Source organism: Heterodontus francisci, chromosome 34 (assembly GCF_036365525.1).
Source record: "Heterodontus francisci isolate sHetFra1 chromosome 34, sHetFra1.hap1, whole genome shotgun sequence".
NCBI classification, from domain to species: Eukaryota; Metazoa; Chordata; class Chondrichthyes; order Heterodontiformes; family Heterodontidae; genus Heterodontus; species Heterodontus francisci.
This window is the reverse complement of record NC_090404.1, coordinates 7,723,591-7,739,534: the sequence shown is the minus strand read 5'-3', so window position 1 is coordinate 7,739,534 and position 15,944 is coordinate 7,723,591. Positions and strand designations below refer to the sequence as shown.

General features: G+C 44.8%; 6 non-coding genes across 6 annotated transcripts; all 6 read left to right on the top strand.

Annotated features, from left to right (window-relative positions):
* Window positions 1-208: 208 nt before the first annotated feature.
* On the top strand, window positions 209-282 carry trnan-guu (transfer RNA asparagine (anticodon GUU)). Its single transcript has one exon. It is a non-coding gene; the product is annotated as a tRNA-Asn (tRNA).
* A 2,690-nt stretch (window positions 283-2,972) lies between these two features.
* trnan-guu (transfer RNA asparagine (anticodon GUU)) lies at window positions 2,973-3,046 on the top strand. The gene has a single exon. It is a non-coding gene; the product is annotated as a tRNA-Asn (tRNA).
* A 2,679-nt stretch (window positions 3,047-5,725) lies between these two features.
* On the top strand, window positions 5,726-5,799 carry trnan-guu (transfer RNA asparagine (anticodon GUU)). Its single transcript has one exon. It is a non-coding gene; the product is annotated as a tRNA-Asn (tRNA).
* Window positions 5,800-8,482: 2,683 nt separating this feature from the next.
* trnan-guu (transfer RNA asparagine (anticodon GUU)) lies at window positions 8,483-8,556 on the top strand. The gene has a single exon. It is a non-coding gene; the product is annotated as a tRNA-Asn (tRNA).
* A 2,679-nt stretch (window positions 8,557-11,235) lies between these two features.
* Window positions 11,236-11,309, top strand: trnan-guu (transfer RNA asparagine (anticodon GUU)). Its single transcript has one exon. It is a non-coding gene; the product is annotated as a tRNA-Asn (tRNA).
* A 2,681-nt stretch (window positions 11,310-13,990) lies between these two features.
* trnan-guu (transfer RNA asparagine (anticodon GUU)) lies at window positions 13,991-14,064 on the top strand. The gene has a single exon. It is a non-coding gene; the product is annotated as a tRNA-Asn (tRNA).
* Window positions 14,065-15,944: the final 1,880 nt, after the last annotated feature.

The window sequence follows — 15,944 nt, the reverse complement described above, 5'->3', positions numbered from 1 at the left end:
CTGACAAAAGAAGTTCTCCGATTGAAGGAAAGATTGCTGGGGAGAAATTCTGATTTATTCCACCAGATGGCAGCAACACCCCAGGCATTATCCGGCAGAGTCAATCTGGAAAAACTGATCACTGCCAGGATGACACAGGCCGCACAACCTGAAACGATAATTCACTGATATCCTGCTTTGAAGTCTCTTGCAAACGGCGTTGCTATCGGTCTCTGTGGCGCAATCGGCTAGCGCGTTCGGCTGTTAACTGAAAGGTTGGTGGTTCAAGCCCACCCAGAGACGCTGTCCTTTTAAACAAAGTGATTCCTGACAACGCAGCGGGGACGTCATTTGCGTTGTCAGCAAACGCAGCCGAAAAGCATGAACAGGGTGGAGCTTTTTTGTTCCGAAAACAGAAGACTTAGCGGTGACATGATAGAGCTCTTTAAAATTATCAATGGGTTGGACAGACTAGATGTGGAGAGAATTCTTCCGCTTGTGAGTGAATCCAAATCCAGGGGTCATGAATACAGTTACTGAAAAATCCAATAAGGAAATAAGGAGAGATTTCTTTACTCAGAGAGTGGGTAGAATGTGGAAGTGGTTGAAGCAAATAGTTGAGATGTTTTCAAAAGGAAACTGGATGAAAATATGAGAGAAAAGGGAATAAAAGGGTCTGTTGAAAGGCTGAAATGAGGGAGATGAAATGGGAGCAGACACATGAGGTGAATAAACACCTGTGCAGACCAGTGGGACTGAATGACCTGTTTGTGTACTATGTATTCTATGCCATTCTTTATAATTTCCTTTCACAGGGGTCTAGAAGGGGAGGATTTGCAGATGGGAAACTCAAACAAAATATCTCATCAAGATCTGACAGTCACTCGATTCATCGGCCTTTGAATGTGGAAGGAGAAATGTTTGTCTGTTCTGTCTGTGGGAAAATATTTCAAACATCAGTGTGACTGGAAAAGCACCGAGTCACACACACACCCGAGAGAGAGTGTTCCAGTGAACTGACCGTGGAAAGAGCTTTAACCAGTTGCACAGACTGAAAAAACATCACACCATTCACAGCGCAGAGAAACTGTACATGTGTTCTGAGTGTGGATGAGGCTTCAACTGATTGTCCAATCTGGAGAGACACAAGGACACCCTCACCATGGAGAAACCGTGGAAATGTGGAGACTGTGGGAAGGGATTCCATTACCCATCCCAGCTGGAAACTCATCGACACAGTCACACTGGGGAGAGACCGTTCACCTGCTTCGGGTGTGGGAAGGGATTCACTCACTCATCCAATCTTCTGACACACCAACATGTTCACACTGCTAAGAGATCTTTTCAATGTTCTGACTGTGAGAAGAGATTTGAAAGTAACAATGAGTTGCTGCAACACCAACGTACTCACCCTGGAGAGAGGCCTTTCACCTGCACTGAGAGTGGGAAGGAATATATTCGGTCATCCCACCTTCTGAGACACTAGGTCACACTGGGGAGAGGCCATTCACCTGCTCCGAGTGTAGGGAGGGATTCACTCGGTCATTCCACCTCTCCCAATCTATGTGTGAGTTAAAATCCCCCATTAATACTATTCTGCCTTTGTTACACACTTGCCTAATTTGTGAATTAATACAATCTAACACCTCAGAACTGCCACCAGGGGGTCTAAATACAACATCCATTACAGTTTTAGATCCTTTTCTGTTCCTCAATTCTACCCAAAAGCTCTCCACTGGATGCTTTCCCCTCATTATATCCTCCCTCACCAATGAGGTGATATTATTTCTAATCAGTAAGGCTACTCCAGCCCCCCCCCCCCCCACTGCCATTTTCTCTGTCCCTCCTGTAAACTTTATAACCAGGTATATTTAGTTCCCAGTCCTGACCATCCTGCAGCCACGTCTCCGCAATGGCCACCACATCATAATCTTCCATTTGATTTTGCGCCTGCAGTTCATCTAGTTTATTTCTTACACTCCGTGTATTTGTATATGGAACTCTTATTTGGGCTATACCCCCTAACCTGTCCCTCAGCACTCATGCTTTATTCGCCTGTTTATTATTTCTCTCTTCTGGTTTAACCAGTATACTTGTTGCAGTTTGCTAACAATCAGCTTCACCACCAACCTGCACTCCTACCTTCTCCTTTAACTTCCTGTTTTTCCATGTAACTGAACCCTCCCCTCCCCCCACACTATTTAGTTTAAAGCCCTATCTACAGCCCTAGTTATATGATTTGCCAGGACTCTGGTCCAAGCATTATTCAGGTGGAGCCCGTCCAATCGGAACAGCTCCCTCCCTCCCCAGTACTGGTGCCAATGTGCACGATTTCAAATCCATTTCTCCCACACCAATCTTTGAGCCACGCATTTACCTCTTTAATCTCATTGACCTTTGCCAATTTGCTCGTGGCTCAGGTAGTAATACGGAGATTATTACCTTTTTGGTTCTGCTTTTTAATTTAGCTCCAGGTTGCTCATATTCCCTCAGCAGAACCTCTAACATCGTTTTCCCTATATCGTTGGTACCTACGTGGATCACGACAACTGGATCTTTCTCCTCCAACTCCGAGTTTCTCTGCAGCCCAGATGAGATATCCTGAACCCTGGCACCAGGTCGGCAACAGAGCCTTCGAGACTCTCGATCCCAGCCACAGAGAACAGTGTCGATGCCCCTAAATTTTTTTTTTTAGCAATTTGACATTGTTAAATATTCTTTATTTTGTACTAAATGCAACTATTTAATTGCCACAGCCATTTCGGTTGTGTCTCCTTTTGAATGTCTTACAAAAGAAGTTGTCCCATTGAAGGAAAGATTGCTGGGGAGAAATTCTGATTTATTCCACCAGATGGCAGCAACACCCCAGGAATTATCCGGCAGGGTCTCTCTGGAAAAACTGATCACTGCCAGGATGACACAGGCCGCACAACCTGCAACGATAATGCACTGATATCCTGCTTTGAAGTCTCTTGCAAACGGCGCTGCTATCGGTCTCTGTGGCGCAATCGGGTAGCGCGTTCGGCTGTTAACTGAGAGGTTGGTGGTTCAAGCCCACCCAGGGACGGTGTCTTTTTAAACAAAGTGATTCCTGACAACGCAGCGGGGACGTCATTTGCGTTGTCAGCAAACGCAGCCGAAAAGCATGAACAGGGTGGAGCTTTTTTGTTCCGAAAACAGAAGACTTAGCGGTGACATGATAGAGCTCTTTAAAATTATCAATGGGTTGGACAGACTAGATGTGGAGAGAATGCTTCCGCTTGTGAGTGAATCCAAATCCAGGGGTCATGAATACAGTTACTGAAAAATCCAATAAGGAAATAAGGAGAGATTTCTTTACTCAGAGAGTGGGTAGAATGTGGAAGTGGTTGAAGCAAATAGTTGAGATGTTTTCAAAAGGAAACTAGATGAAAATATGAGAGAAAAGGGAATAAAAGGGTCTGCTGAAAGGCTGAAATGAGGGAGATGGAATGGGAGCAGACACATGAGGTGAATAAACACCTGTATAGACTAGTGGGACTGAATGGCCTGTTTGTGTACTGTGTATTCTATGCCATTCTATATAATTTCCTTTCACAGGGGTCTAGAAGGGGAGGATTTGCAGATGGGAAACTCAAACAAAACATCTCATCAAGATCTGACAGTGACTCGATTCATCGGCCTTTGCATGTGGAAGGAGAAATGTTTGTCTGTTCTGTCTGTGGGAAAATATTTCAAACATCAGTGTGACTGGAAAAGCACCGAGACACACACACACCCGAGAGAGAGTGTTCCAGTGAACTGACCGTGGAAAGAGCTTTAACAAGTTACACAGACTGAAAAAACATCACACCATTCACAGCGCAGAGAAACTGTACATGTGTTCTGAGTGTGGATGAGGCTTCAACTGATTGTCCAATCTGGAGAGACACAAGGACACCCTCACCATGGAGAAACCGTGGAAATGTGGAGACTGTGGGAAGGGATTCAATTACCCATCCCAGCTGGAAACTCATCGACACAGTCACACTGGGGAGAGACTGTTCACCTGCTTCGGGTGTGGGAAGGGATTCACTCACTCATCCAATCTTCTGACACACCAACATGTTCACACTGCTAAGAGATCTTTTCAATATTCTGACTGTGAGAAGAGATTTGAAAGTAACAATGAGTTGCTGCAACACCAACGTACTCACCCTGGAGAGAGGCCTTTCACCTGCACTGAGAGCGGGAAGGAATATATTCGGTCATCCCACCTTCTGAGACATTAGGTCACACTGGGGAGAGGCCATTCACCTGCTCCGAGTGTAGGGAGGGATTCACTCGGTCATTCCACCTCTCCCAATCTATGTGTGAGTTAAAATCCCTCATTAATACTATTCTGCCTTTGTTACACACTTGCCTAATTTGTGAATTTATACAATCTAACACCTCAGAACTGCCACCAGGGGGTCTAAATACAACATCCATTACAGTTTTAGATCCTTTTCTGTTCCTCAATTCTACCCATAAGCTCTCCACTGGATGCTTTCCCCTCGTTATATCCTCCCTCACCAATGAGGTGATATTATTTCTAATCAGTAAGGCGACTCCACCCCCTCTGCCATTTTCTCTGTCCCTCCTGTAAACTTTATAACCAGATATGTTTAGTTTCCAATCCCGACCATCCTGCAGCCACGTCTCCGCAATGGCCACCACATCATAATCTTCCATTTGATTTTGCACCTGCAGTTCATCTAGTTTATTCCTTACACTCCGTGTATTTGTATATAGAACTCTTATTTGGGCTATAGCCCCTAACCTGTCCCTCAGTACTGATGATTTATTCGCCTGTTTATTATTTCTCTCTTCTGGTTTAACCAGTATACTTGTTACAGTTTGGTAACAATCAGCTTCACCACTAACCTGCACTCCTACCTTCTCCTTTAACTTCCTGTTTTTCCATGTAACTGAACCCTCCCCTCCCCCCACGCTATTTAGCTTAAAGCCCTATCTACACCCCTAGTTATATGATTTGCCAGGACTCTGATCCCAGCATTATTCAGGTGGAGCCCGTCCCATCGGAACAGCTCCCTCCCTCCCCAGTACTGGTGCCAATGTCCACGATTTCAAATCCATTTCTCCCACACCAATCTTTGAGCCATGCATTTACCTCTTTAATCTCATTGACCTTTGCCAATTTGCTCGTGGCTCAGGTAGTAATCCGGAGATTATTACCTTTTTGGTTCTGCTTTTTAATTTAGCTCCTAGTTGCTCATATTCCCTCAGCAGAACCTTTAACATCGTTTTCCCTATATCGTTGGTACCTACGTGGATCACGACAACTGGATCTTTCTCCTCCAACTCCGAGTTTCTCTGCAGCCCAGATGAGATATCCTGAACCCTGGCACCAGGTCGGCAATAGAGCCTTCGGGACTCTCGATCCCAGCCACAGAGAACAGTGTCTATGCCCCTAAAATTTTTTTTTAGCAATTTGACATTGTTAAATATTCTTTATTTTGTACTAAATGCAACTATTTAATTGCCACAGCCATTTCGGTTGTGTCTCCTTTTGAATGTCTGACAAAAGAAGTTCTCCGATTGAAGGAAAGATTGCTGGGGAGAAATTCTGATTTATTCCACCAGATGGCAGCAACACCCCAGGCATTATCCGGCAGAGTCAATCTGGAAAAACTGATCACTGCCAGGATGACACAGGCCGCACAACCTGAAACGATAATTCACTGATATCCTGCTTTGAAGTCTCTTGCAAACGGCGTTGCTATCGGTCTCTGTGGCGCAATCGGCTAGCGCGTTCGGCTGTTAACTGAAAGGTTGGTGGTTCAAGCCCACCCAGAGACGCTGTCCTTTTAAACAAAGTGATTCCTGACAACGCAGCGGGGACGTCATTTGCGTTGTCAGCAAACGCAGCCGAAAAGCATGAACAGGGTGGAGCTTTTTTGTTCCGAAAACAGAAGACTTAGCGGTGACATGATAGAGCTCTTTAAAATTATCAATGGGTTGGACAGACTAGATGTGGAGAGAATTCTTCCGCTTGTGAGTGAATCCAAATCCAGGGGTCATGAATACAGTTACTGAAAAATCCAATAAGGAAATAAGGAGAGATTTCTTTACTCAGAGAGTGGGTAGAATGTGGAAGTGGTTGAAGCAAATAGTTGAGATGTTTTCAAAAGGAAACTGGATGAAAATATGAGAGAAAAGGGAATAAAAGGGTCTGTTGAAAGGCTGAAATGAGGGAGATGGAATGGGAGCAGACACATGAGGTGAATAAACACCTGTGCAGACCAGTGGGACTGAATGACCTGTTTGTGTACTATGTATTCTATGCCATTCTATATAATTTCCTTTCACAGGGGTCTAGAAGGGGAGGATTTGCAGATGGGAAACTCAAACAAAATATCTCATCAAGATCTGACAGTCACTCGATTCATCGGCCTTTGAATGTGGAAGGAGAAATGTTTGTCTGTTCTGTCTGTGGGAAAATATTTCAAACATCAGTGTGACTGGAAAAGCACCGAGTCACACACACACCCGAGAGAGAGTGTTCCAGTGAACTGACCGTGGAAAGAGCTTTAACAAGTTACACAGACTGAAAAAACATCACACCATTCACAGCGCAGAGAAACTGTACATGTGTTCTGAGTGTGGATGAGGCTTCAACTGATTGTCCAATCTGGAGAGACACAAGGACACCCTCACCATGGAGAAACCGTGGAAATGTGGAGACTGTGGGAAGGGATTCAATTACCCATCCCAGCTGGAAACTCATCGACACAGTCACACTGGGGAGAGACCGTTCACCTGCTTCGGGTGTGGGAAGGGATTCACTCACTCATCCAATCTTCTGACACACCAACATATTCACACTGCTAAGAGATCTTTTCAATGTTCTGACTGTGAGAAGAGATTTGAAAGTAACAATGAGTTGCTGCAACACCAACGTACTCACCCTGGAGAGAGGCCTTTCACCTGCACTGAGAGTGGGAAGGAATATATTCGGTCATCCCACCTTCTGAGACACTAGGTCACACTGGGGAGAGGCCATTCACCTGCTCCGAGTGTAGGGAGGGATTCACTCGGTCATTCCACCTCTCCCAATCCATGTGTGAGTTAAAATCCCCCATTAATACTATTCTGCCTTTGTTACACACTTGCCTAATTTGTGAATTTATACAATCTAACACCTCAGAACTGCCACCAGGGGGTCTAAATACAACATCCATTACAGTTTTAGATCCTTTTCTGTTCCTCAATTCTACCCAAAAGCTCTCCACTGGATGCTTTCCCCTCATTATATCCTCCCTCACCAATGAGGTGATATTATTTCTAATCAGTAAGGCGACTCCAGCCCCCCCCCTGCCATTTTCTCTGTCCCTCCTGTAAACTTTATAACCAGGTATATTTAGTTCCCAGTCCTGACCATCCTGCAGCCACGTCTCCGCAATGGCCACCACATCATAATCTTCCATTTGATTTTGCGCCTGCAGTTCATCTAGTTTATTTCTTACACTCCGTGTATTTGTATATAGAACTCTTATTTGGGCTATACCCCCTAACCTGTCCCTCAGCACTGATGCTTTATTCGCCTGTTTATTATTTCTCTCTTCTGGTTTAACCAGTATACGCCTTACAGTTTGGTAACAATCAGCTTCACCACCAACCTGCACTCCTACCTTCTCCTTTAACTTCCTGTTTTTCCATGTAACTGAACCCTCCCCTCCCCCCACACTATTTAGTTTAAAGCCCTATCTACACCCCTAGTTATATGATTTGCCAGGACTCTGGTCCCAGCATTATTCAGGTGGAGCCCGTCCCATCGGAACAGCTCCCTCCCTCCCCAGTACTGGTGCCAATGTCCACGATTTCAAATCCATTTCTCCCACACCAATCTTTGAGCCACGCATTTACCTCTTTAATCTCATTGACCTTTGCCAATTTGCTCGTGGCTCAGGTAGTAATCCGGAGATTATTACCTTTTTGGTTCTGCTTTTTAATTTAGCTCCTAGTTGCTCATATTCCCTCAGCAGAACCTTTAACATCGTTTTCCCTATATCGTTGGTACCTACGTGGATCACGACAACTGGATCTTTCTCCTCCAACTCAGAGTTTCTCTGCAGCCCAGATCAGATATCCTGAACCCTGGCACCAGGTAGGCAACAGAGCCTTCGGTACTCTCGATCCCAGCCACAGAGAACAGTGTCTATGCCCCTAAAAATTTTTTTTTAGCAATTTGACATTGTTAAATATTCTTTATTTTGTACTAAATGCAACTATTTAATTGCCACAGCCATTTCGGTTGTGTCTCCTTTTGAATGTCTGACAAAAGAAGTTCTCCGATTGAAGGAAAGATTGCTGGGGAGAAATTCTGATTTATTCCACCAGGTGGCAGCAACACCCCAGGCATTATCCGGCAGAGTCCATCTGGAAAAACTGATCACTGCCAGGATGACACAGGCCGCACAACCTGAAACGATAATTCACTGATATCCTGCTTTGAAGTCTCTTGCAAACGGTGCTGCTATCGGTCTCTGTGGCGCAATCGGCTAGCGCGTTCGGCTGTTAACTGAAAGGTTGGTGGTTCAAGCCCACCCAGAGACGCTGTCTTTTTAAACAAAGTGATTCCTGACAACGCAGCGGGGTCGTCATTTGCGTTGTCAGCAAACGCAGCCGAAAAGCATGAACAGGGTGGAGCTTTTTTGTTCCGAAAACAGAAGACTTAGCGGTGACATGATAGAGCTCTTTAAAATTATCAATGGGTTGGACAGACTAGATGTGGAGAGAATGCTTCCGCTTGTGAGTGAATCCAAATGCAGGGGTCATGAATGCAGTTACTGAAAAATCCAATAAGGAAATAAGGAGAGATTTCTTTACTCAGAGAGTGGGTAGAATGTGGAAGTGGTTGAAGCAAATAGTTGAGATGTTTTCAAAAGGAAACTAGATGAAAATATGAGAGAAAAGGGAATAAAAGGGTCTGCTGAAAGGCTGAAATGAGGGAGATGGAATGGGAGCAGACACATGAGGTGAATAAACACCTGTACAGACTAGTGGGACTGAATGGCCTGTTTGTGTACTGTGTATTCTATGCCATTCTATATAATTTCCTTTCACAGGGGTCTAGAAGGGGAGGATTTGCAGATGGGAAACTCAAACAAAACATCTCATCAAGATCTGACAGTCACTCGATTCATCGGCCTTTGCATGTGGAAGGAGAAATGTTTGTCTGTTCTGTCTGTGGGAAAATATTTCAAACATCAGTGTGACTGGAAAAGCACCGAGACACACACACACCCGAGAGAGAGTGTTCCAGTGAACTGACCGTGGAAAGAGCTTTAACAAGTTACACAGACTGAAAAAACATCACACCATTCACAGCGCAGAGAAACTGTACATGTGTTCTGAGTGTGGATGAGGCTTCAACTGATTGTCCAATCTGGAGAGACACAAGGACACCCTCACCATGGAGAAACCGTGGAAATGTGGAGACTATGGGAAGGGATTCAATTACCCATCCCAGCTGGAAACTCATCGACACAGTCACACTGGGGAGAGACTGTTCACCTGCTTCGGGTGTGGGAAGGGATTCACTCACTCATCCAATCTTCTGACACACCAACATGTTCACACTGCTAAGAGATCTTTTCAATATTCTGACTGTGAGAAGAGATTTGAAAGTAACAATGAGTTGCTGCAACACCAACGTACTCACCCTGGAGAGAGGCCTTTCACCTGCACTGAGAGTGGGAAGGAATATATTCGGTCATCCCACCTTCTGAGACATTAGGTCACACTGGGGAGAGGCCATTCACCTGCTCCGAGTGTAGGGAGGGATTCACTCGGTCATTCCACCTCTCCCAATCTATGTGTGAGTTAAAATCCCCCATTAATACTATTCTGCCTTTGTTACACACTTGCCTAATTTGTGAATTTATACAATCTAACACCTCAGAACTGCCACCAGGGGGTCTAAATACAACATCCATTACAGTTTTAGATCCTTTTCTGTTCCTCAATTCTACCCATAAGCTCTCCACTGGATGCTTTCCCCTGGTTATATCCTCCCTCACCAATGAGGTGATATTATTTCTAATCAGTAAGGCGACTCCACCCCCTCTGCCATTTTCTCTGTCCCTCCTGTAAACTTTATAACCAGATATGTTTAGTTTCCAAGCCCGACCATCCTGCAGCCACGTCTCCGCAATGGCCACCACATCATAATCTTCCATTTGATTTTGCACCTGCAGTTCATCTAGTTTATTCCTTACACTCCGTGTATTTGTATATAGAACTCTTATTTGGGCTATAGCCCCTAACCTGTCCCTCAGCACTGATGATTTATTCGCCTGTTTATTATTTCTCTCTTCTGGTTTAACCAGTATACTTGTTACAGTTTGGTAACAATCAGCTTCACCACTAACCTGCACTCCTACCTTCTCCTTTAACTTCCTGTTTTTCCATGTAACTGAACCCTCCCCTCCCCCCACGCTATTTAGCTTAAAGCCCTATCTACACCCCTAGTTATATGATTTGCCAGGACTCTGATCCCAGCATTATTCAGGTGGAGCCCGTCCCATCGGAACAGCTCCCTCCCTCCCCAGTACTGGTGCCAATGTCCACGATTTCAAATCCATTTCTCCCACACCAATCTTTGAGCCATGCATTTACCTCTTTAATCTCATTGACCTTTGCCAATTTGCTCGTGGCTCAGGTAGTAATCCGGAGATTATTACCTTTTTGGTTCTGCTTTTTAATTTAGCTCCTAGTTGCTCATATTCCCTCAGCAGAACCTTTAACATCGTTTTCCCTATATCGTTGGTACCTACGTGGATCACGACAACTGGATCTTTCTCCTCCAACTCCGAGTTTCTCTGCAGCCCAGATGAGATATCCTGAACCCTGGCACCAGGTCGGCAATAGAGCCTTCGGGACTCTCGATCCCAGCCACAGAGAACAGTGTCTATGCCCCTAAAATTTTTTTTTAGCAATTTGACATTGTTAAATATTCTTTATTTTGTACTAAATGCAACTATTTAATTGCCACAGCCATTTCGGTTGTGTCTCCTTTTGAATGTCTGACAAAAGAAGTTCTCCGATTGAAGGAAAGATTGCTGGGGAGAAATTCTGATTTATTCCACCAGATGGCAGCAACACCCCAGGCATTATCCGGCAGAGTCAATCTGGAAAAACTGATCACTGCCAGGATGACACAGGCCGCACAACCTGAAACGATAATTCACTGATATCCTGCTTTGAAGTCTCTTGCAAACGGCGTTGCTATCGGTCTCTGTGGCGCAATCGGCTAGCGCGTTCGGCTGTTAACTGAAAGGTTGGTGGTTCAAGCCCACCCAGAGACGCTGTCCTTTTAAACAAAGTGATTCCTGACAACGCAGCGGGGACGTCATTTGCGTTGTCAGCAAACGCAGCCGAAAAGCATGAACAGGGTGGAGCTTTTTTGTTCCGAAAACAGAAGACTTAGCGGTGACATGATAGAGCTCTTTAAAATTATCAATGGGTTGGACAGACTAGATGTGGAGAGAATTCTTCCGCTTGTGAGTGAATCCAAATCCAGGGGTCATGAATACAGTTACTGAAAAATCCAATAAGGAAATAAGGAGAGATTTCTTTACTCAGAGAGTGGGTAGAATGTGGAAGTGGTTGAAGCAAATAGTTGAGATGTTTTCAAAAGGAAACTGGATGAAAATATGAGAGAAAAGGGAATAAAAGGGTCTGTTGAAAGGCTGAAATGAGGGAGATGGAATGGGAGCAGACACATGAGGTGAATAAACACCTGTGCAGACCAGTGGGACTGAATGACCTGTTTGTGTACTATGTATTCTATGCCATTCTATATAATTTCCTTTCACAGGGGTCTAGAAGGGGAGGATTTGCAGATGGGAAACTCAAACAAAATATCTCATCAAGATCTGACAGTCACTCGATTCATCGGCCTTTGAATGTGGAAGGAGAAATGTTTGTCTGTTCTGTCTGTGGGAAAATATTTCAAACATCAGTGTGACTGGAAAAGCACCGAGTCACACACACACCCGAGAGAGAGTGTTCCAGTGAACTGACCGTGGAAAGAGCTTTAACAAGTTACACAGACTGAAAAAACATCACACCATTCACAGCGCAGAGAAACTGTACATGTGTTCTGAGTGTGGATGAGGCTTCAACTGATTGTCCAATCTGGAGAGACACAAGGACACCCTCACCATGGAGAAACCGTGGAAATGTGGAGACTGTGGGAAGGGATTCAATTACCCATCCCAGCTGGAAACTCATCGACACAGTCACACTGGGGAGAGACCGTTCACCTGCTTCGGGTGTGGGAAGGGATTCACTCACTCATCCAATCCTCTGACACACCAACATATTCACACTGCTAAGAGATCTTTTCAATGTTCTGACTGTGAGAAGAGATTTGAAAGTAACAATGAGTTGCTGCAACACCAACGTACTCACCCTGGAGAGAGGCCTTTCACCTGCACTGAGAGTGGGAAGGAATATATTCGGTCATCCCACCTTCTGAGACACTAGGTCACACTGGGGAGAGGCCATTCACCTGCTCCGAGTGTAGGGAGGGATTCACTCGGTCATTCCACCTCTCCCAATCCATGTGTGAGTTAAAATCCCCCATTAATACTATTCTGCCTTTGTTACACACTTGCCTAATTTGTGAATTTATACAATCTAACACCTCAGAACTGCCACCAGGGGGTCTAAATACAACATCCATTACAGTTTTAGATCCTTTTCTGTTCCTCAATTCTACCCAAAAGCTCTCCACTGGATGCTTTCCCCTCATTATATCCTCCCTCACCAATGAGGTGATATTATTTCTAATCAGTAAGGCGACTCCAGCCCCCCCCTGCCATTTTCTCTGTCCCTCCTGTAAACTTTATAACCAGGTATATTTAGTTCCCAGTCCTGACCATCCTGCAGCCACGTCTCCGCAATGGCCACCACATCATAATCTTCCATTTCATTTTGCGCCTGCAGTTCATCTAGTTTATTTCTTACACTCCGTGTATTTGTATATAGAACTCTTATTTGGGCTATACCCCCTAACCTGTCCCTCAGCACTGATGCTTTATTCGCCTGTTTATTATTTCTCTCTTCTGGTTTAACCAGTATACGCCTTACAGTTTGGTAACAATCAGCTTCACCACCAACCTGCACTCCTACCTTCTCCTTTAACTTCCTGTTTTTCCATGTAACTGAACCCTCCCCTCCCCCCACACTATTTAGTTTAAAGCCCTATCTACACCCCTAGTTATATGATTTGCCAGGACTCTGGTCCCAGCATTATTCAGGTGGAGCCCGTCCCATCGGAACAGCTCCCTCCCTCCCCAGTACTGGTGCCAATGTCCACGATTTCAAATCCATTTCTCCCACACCAATCTTTGAGCCACGCATTTACCTCTTTAATCTCATTGACCTTTGCCAATTTGCTCGTGGCTCAGGTAGTAATCCGGAGATTATTACCTTTTTGGTTCTGCTTTTTAATTTAGCTCCTAGTTGCTCATATTCCCTCAGCAGAACCTCTAACATCGTTTTCCCTATATCGTTGGTACCTACGTGGATCACGACAACTGGATCTTTCTCCTCCAACTCCGAGTTTCTCTGCAGCCCAGATGAGATATCCTGAACCCTGGCACCAGGTCGGCAATAGAGCCTTCGGGACTCTCGATCCCAGCCACAGAGAACAGTGTCTATGCCCCTAAAATTTTTTTTTAGCAATTTGACATTGTTAAATATTCTTTATTTTGTACTAAATGCAACTATTTAATTGCCACAGCCATTTCGGTTGTGTCTCCTTTTGAATGTCTGACAAAAGAAGTTCTCCGATTGAAGGAAAGATTGCTGGGGAGAAATTCTGATTTATTCCACCAGATGGCAGCAACACCCCAGGCATTATCCGGCAGAGTCAATCTGGAAAAACTGATCACTGCCAGGATGACACAGGCCGCACAACCTGAAACGATAATTCACTGATATCCTGCTTTGAAGTCTCTTGCAAACGGCGTTGCTATCGGTCTCTGTGGCGCAATCGGCTAGCGCGTTCGGCTGTTAACTGAAAGGTTGGTGGTTCAAGCCCACCCAGAGACGCTGTCCTTTTAAACAAAGTGATTCCTGACAACGCAGCGGGGACGTCATTTGCGTTGTCAGCAAACGCAGCCGAAAAGCATGAACAGGGTGGAGCTTTTTTGTTCCGAAAACAGAAGACTTAGCGGTGACATGATAGAGCTCTTTAAAATTATCAATGGGTTGGACAGACTAGATGTGGAGAGAATTCTTCCGCTTGTGAGTGAATCCAAATCCAGGGGTCATGAATACAGTTACTGAAAAATCCAATAAGGAAATAAGGAGAGATTTCTTTACTCAGAGAGTGGGTAGAATGTGGAAGTGGTTGAAGCAAATAGTTGAGATGTTTTCAAAAGGAAACTGGATGAAAATATGAGAGAAAAGGGAATAAAAGGGTCTGTTGAAAGGCTGAAATGAGGGAGATGGAATGGGAGCAGACACATGAGGTGAATAAACACCTGTGCAGACCAGTGGGACTGAATGACCTGTTTGTGTACTATGTATTCTATGCCATTCTATATAATTTCCTTTCACAGGGGTCTAGAAGGGGAGGATTTGCAGATGGGAAACTCAAACAAAATATCTCATCAAGATCTGACAGTCACTCGATTCATCGGCCTTTGAATGTGGAAGGAGAAATGTTTGTCTGTTCTGTCTGTGGGAAAATATTTCAAACATCAGTGTGACTGGAAAAGCACCGAGTCACACACACACCCGAGAGAGAGTGTTCCAGTGAACTGACCGTGGAAAGAGCTTTAACAAGTTACACAGACTGAAAAAACATCACACCATTCACAGCGCAGAGAAACTGTACATGTGTTCTGAGTGTGGATGAGGCTTCAACTGATTGTCCAATCTGGAGAGACACAAGGACAACCTCACCATGGAGAAACCGTGGAAATGTGGAGACTGTGGGAAGGGATTCCATTACCCATCCCAGCTGGAAACTCATCGACACAGTCACACTGGGGAGAGACCGTTCACCTGCTTCGGGTGTGGGAAGGGATTCACTCACTCATCCAATCTTCTGACACACCAACATGTTCACACTGCTAAGAGATCTTTTCAATGTTCTGACTGTGAGAAGAGATTTGAAAGTAACAATGAGTTGCTGCAACACCAACGTACTCACCCTGGAGAGAGGCCTTTCACCTGCACTGAGAGTGGGAAGGAATATATTCGGTCATCCCACCTTCTGAGACACTAGGTCACACTGGGGAGAGGCCATTCACCTGCTCCGAGTGTAGGGAGGGATTCACTCGGTCATTCCACCTCTCCCAATCTATGTGTGAGTTAAAATCCCCCATTAATACTATTCTGCCTTTGTTACACACTTGCCTAATTTGTGAATTAATACAATCTAACACCTCAGAACTGCCACCAGGGGGTCTAAATACAACATCCATTACAGTTTTAGATCCTTTTCTGTTCCTCAATTCTACCCAAAAGCTCTCCACTGGATGCTTTCCCCTCATTATATCCTCCCTCACCAATGAGGTGATATTATTTCTAATCAGTAAGGCTACTCCAGCCGCCCCCCCCCCCCCCTGCCATTTTCTCTGTCCCTCCTGTAAACTTTATAACCAGGTATATTTAGTTCCCAGTCCTGACCATCCTGCAGCCACGTCTCCGCAATGGCCACCACATCATAATCTTCCATTTGATTTTGCGCCTGCAGTTCATCTAGTTTATTTCTTACACTCCGTGTATTTGTATATAGAACTCTTATTTGGGCTATACCCCCTAACCTGTCCCTCAGCACTCATGCTTTATTCGCCTGTTTATTATTTCTCTCTTCTGGTTTAACCAGTATACTTGTTGCAGTTTGGTAACAATCAGCCTCACCACCAACCTGCACTCCTACCTTCTCCTTTAACTTCCTGTTTTTCCATGTAACTGAACCC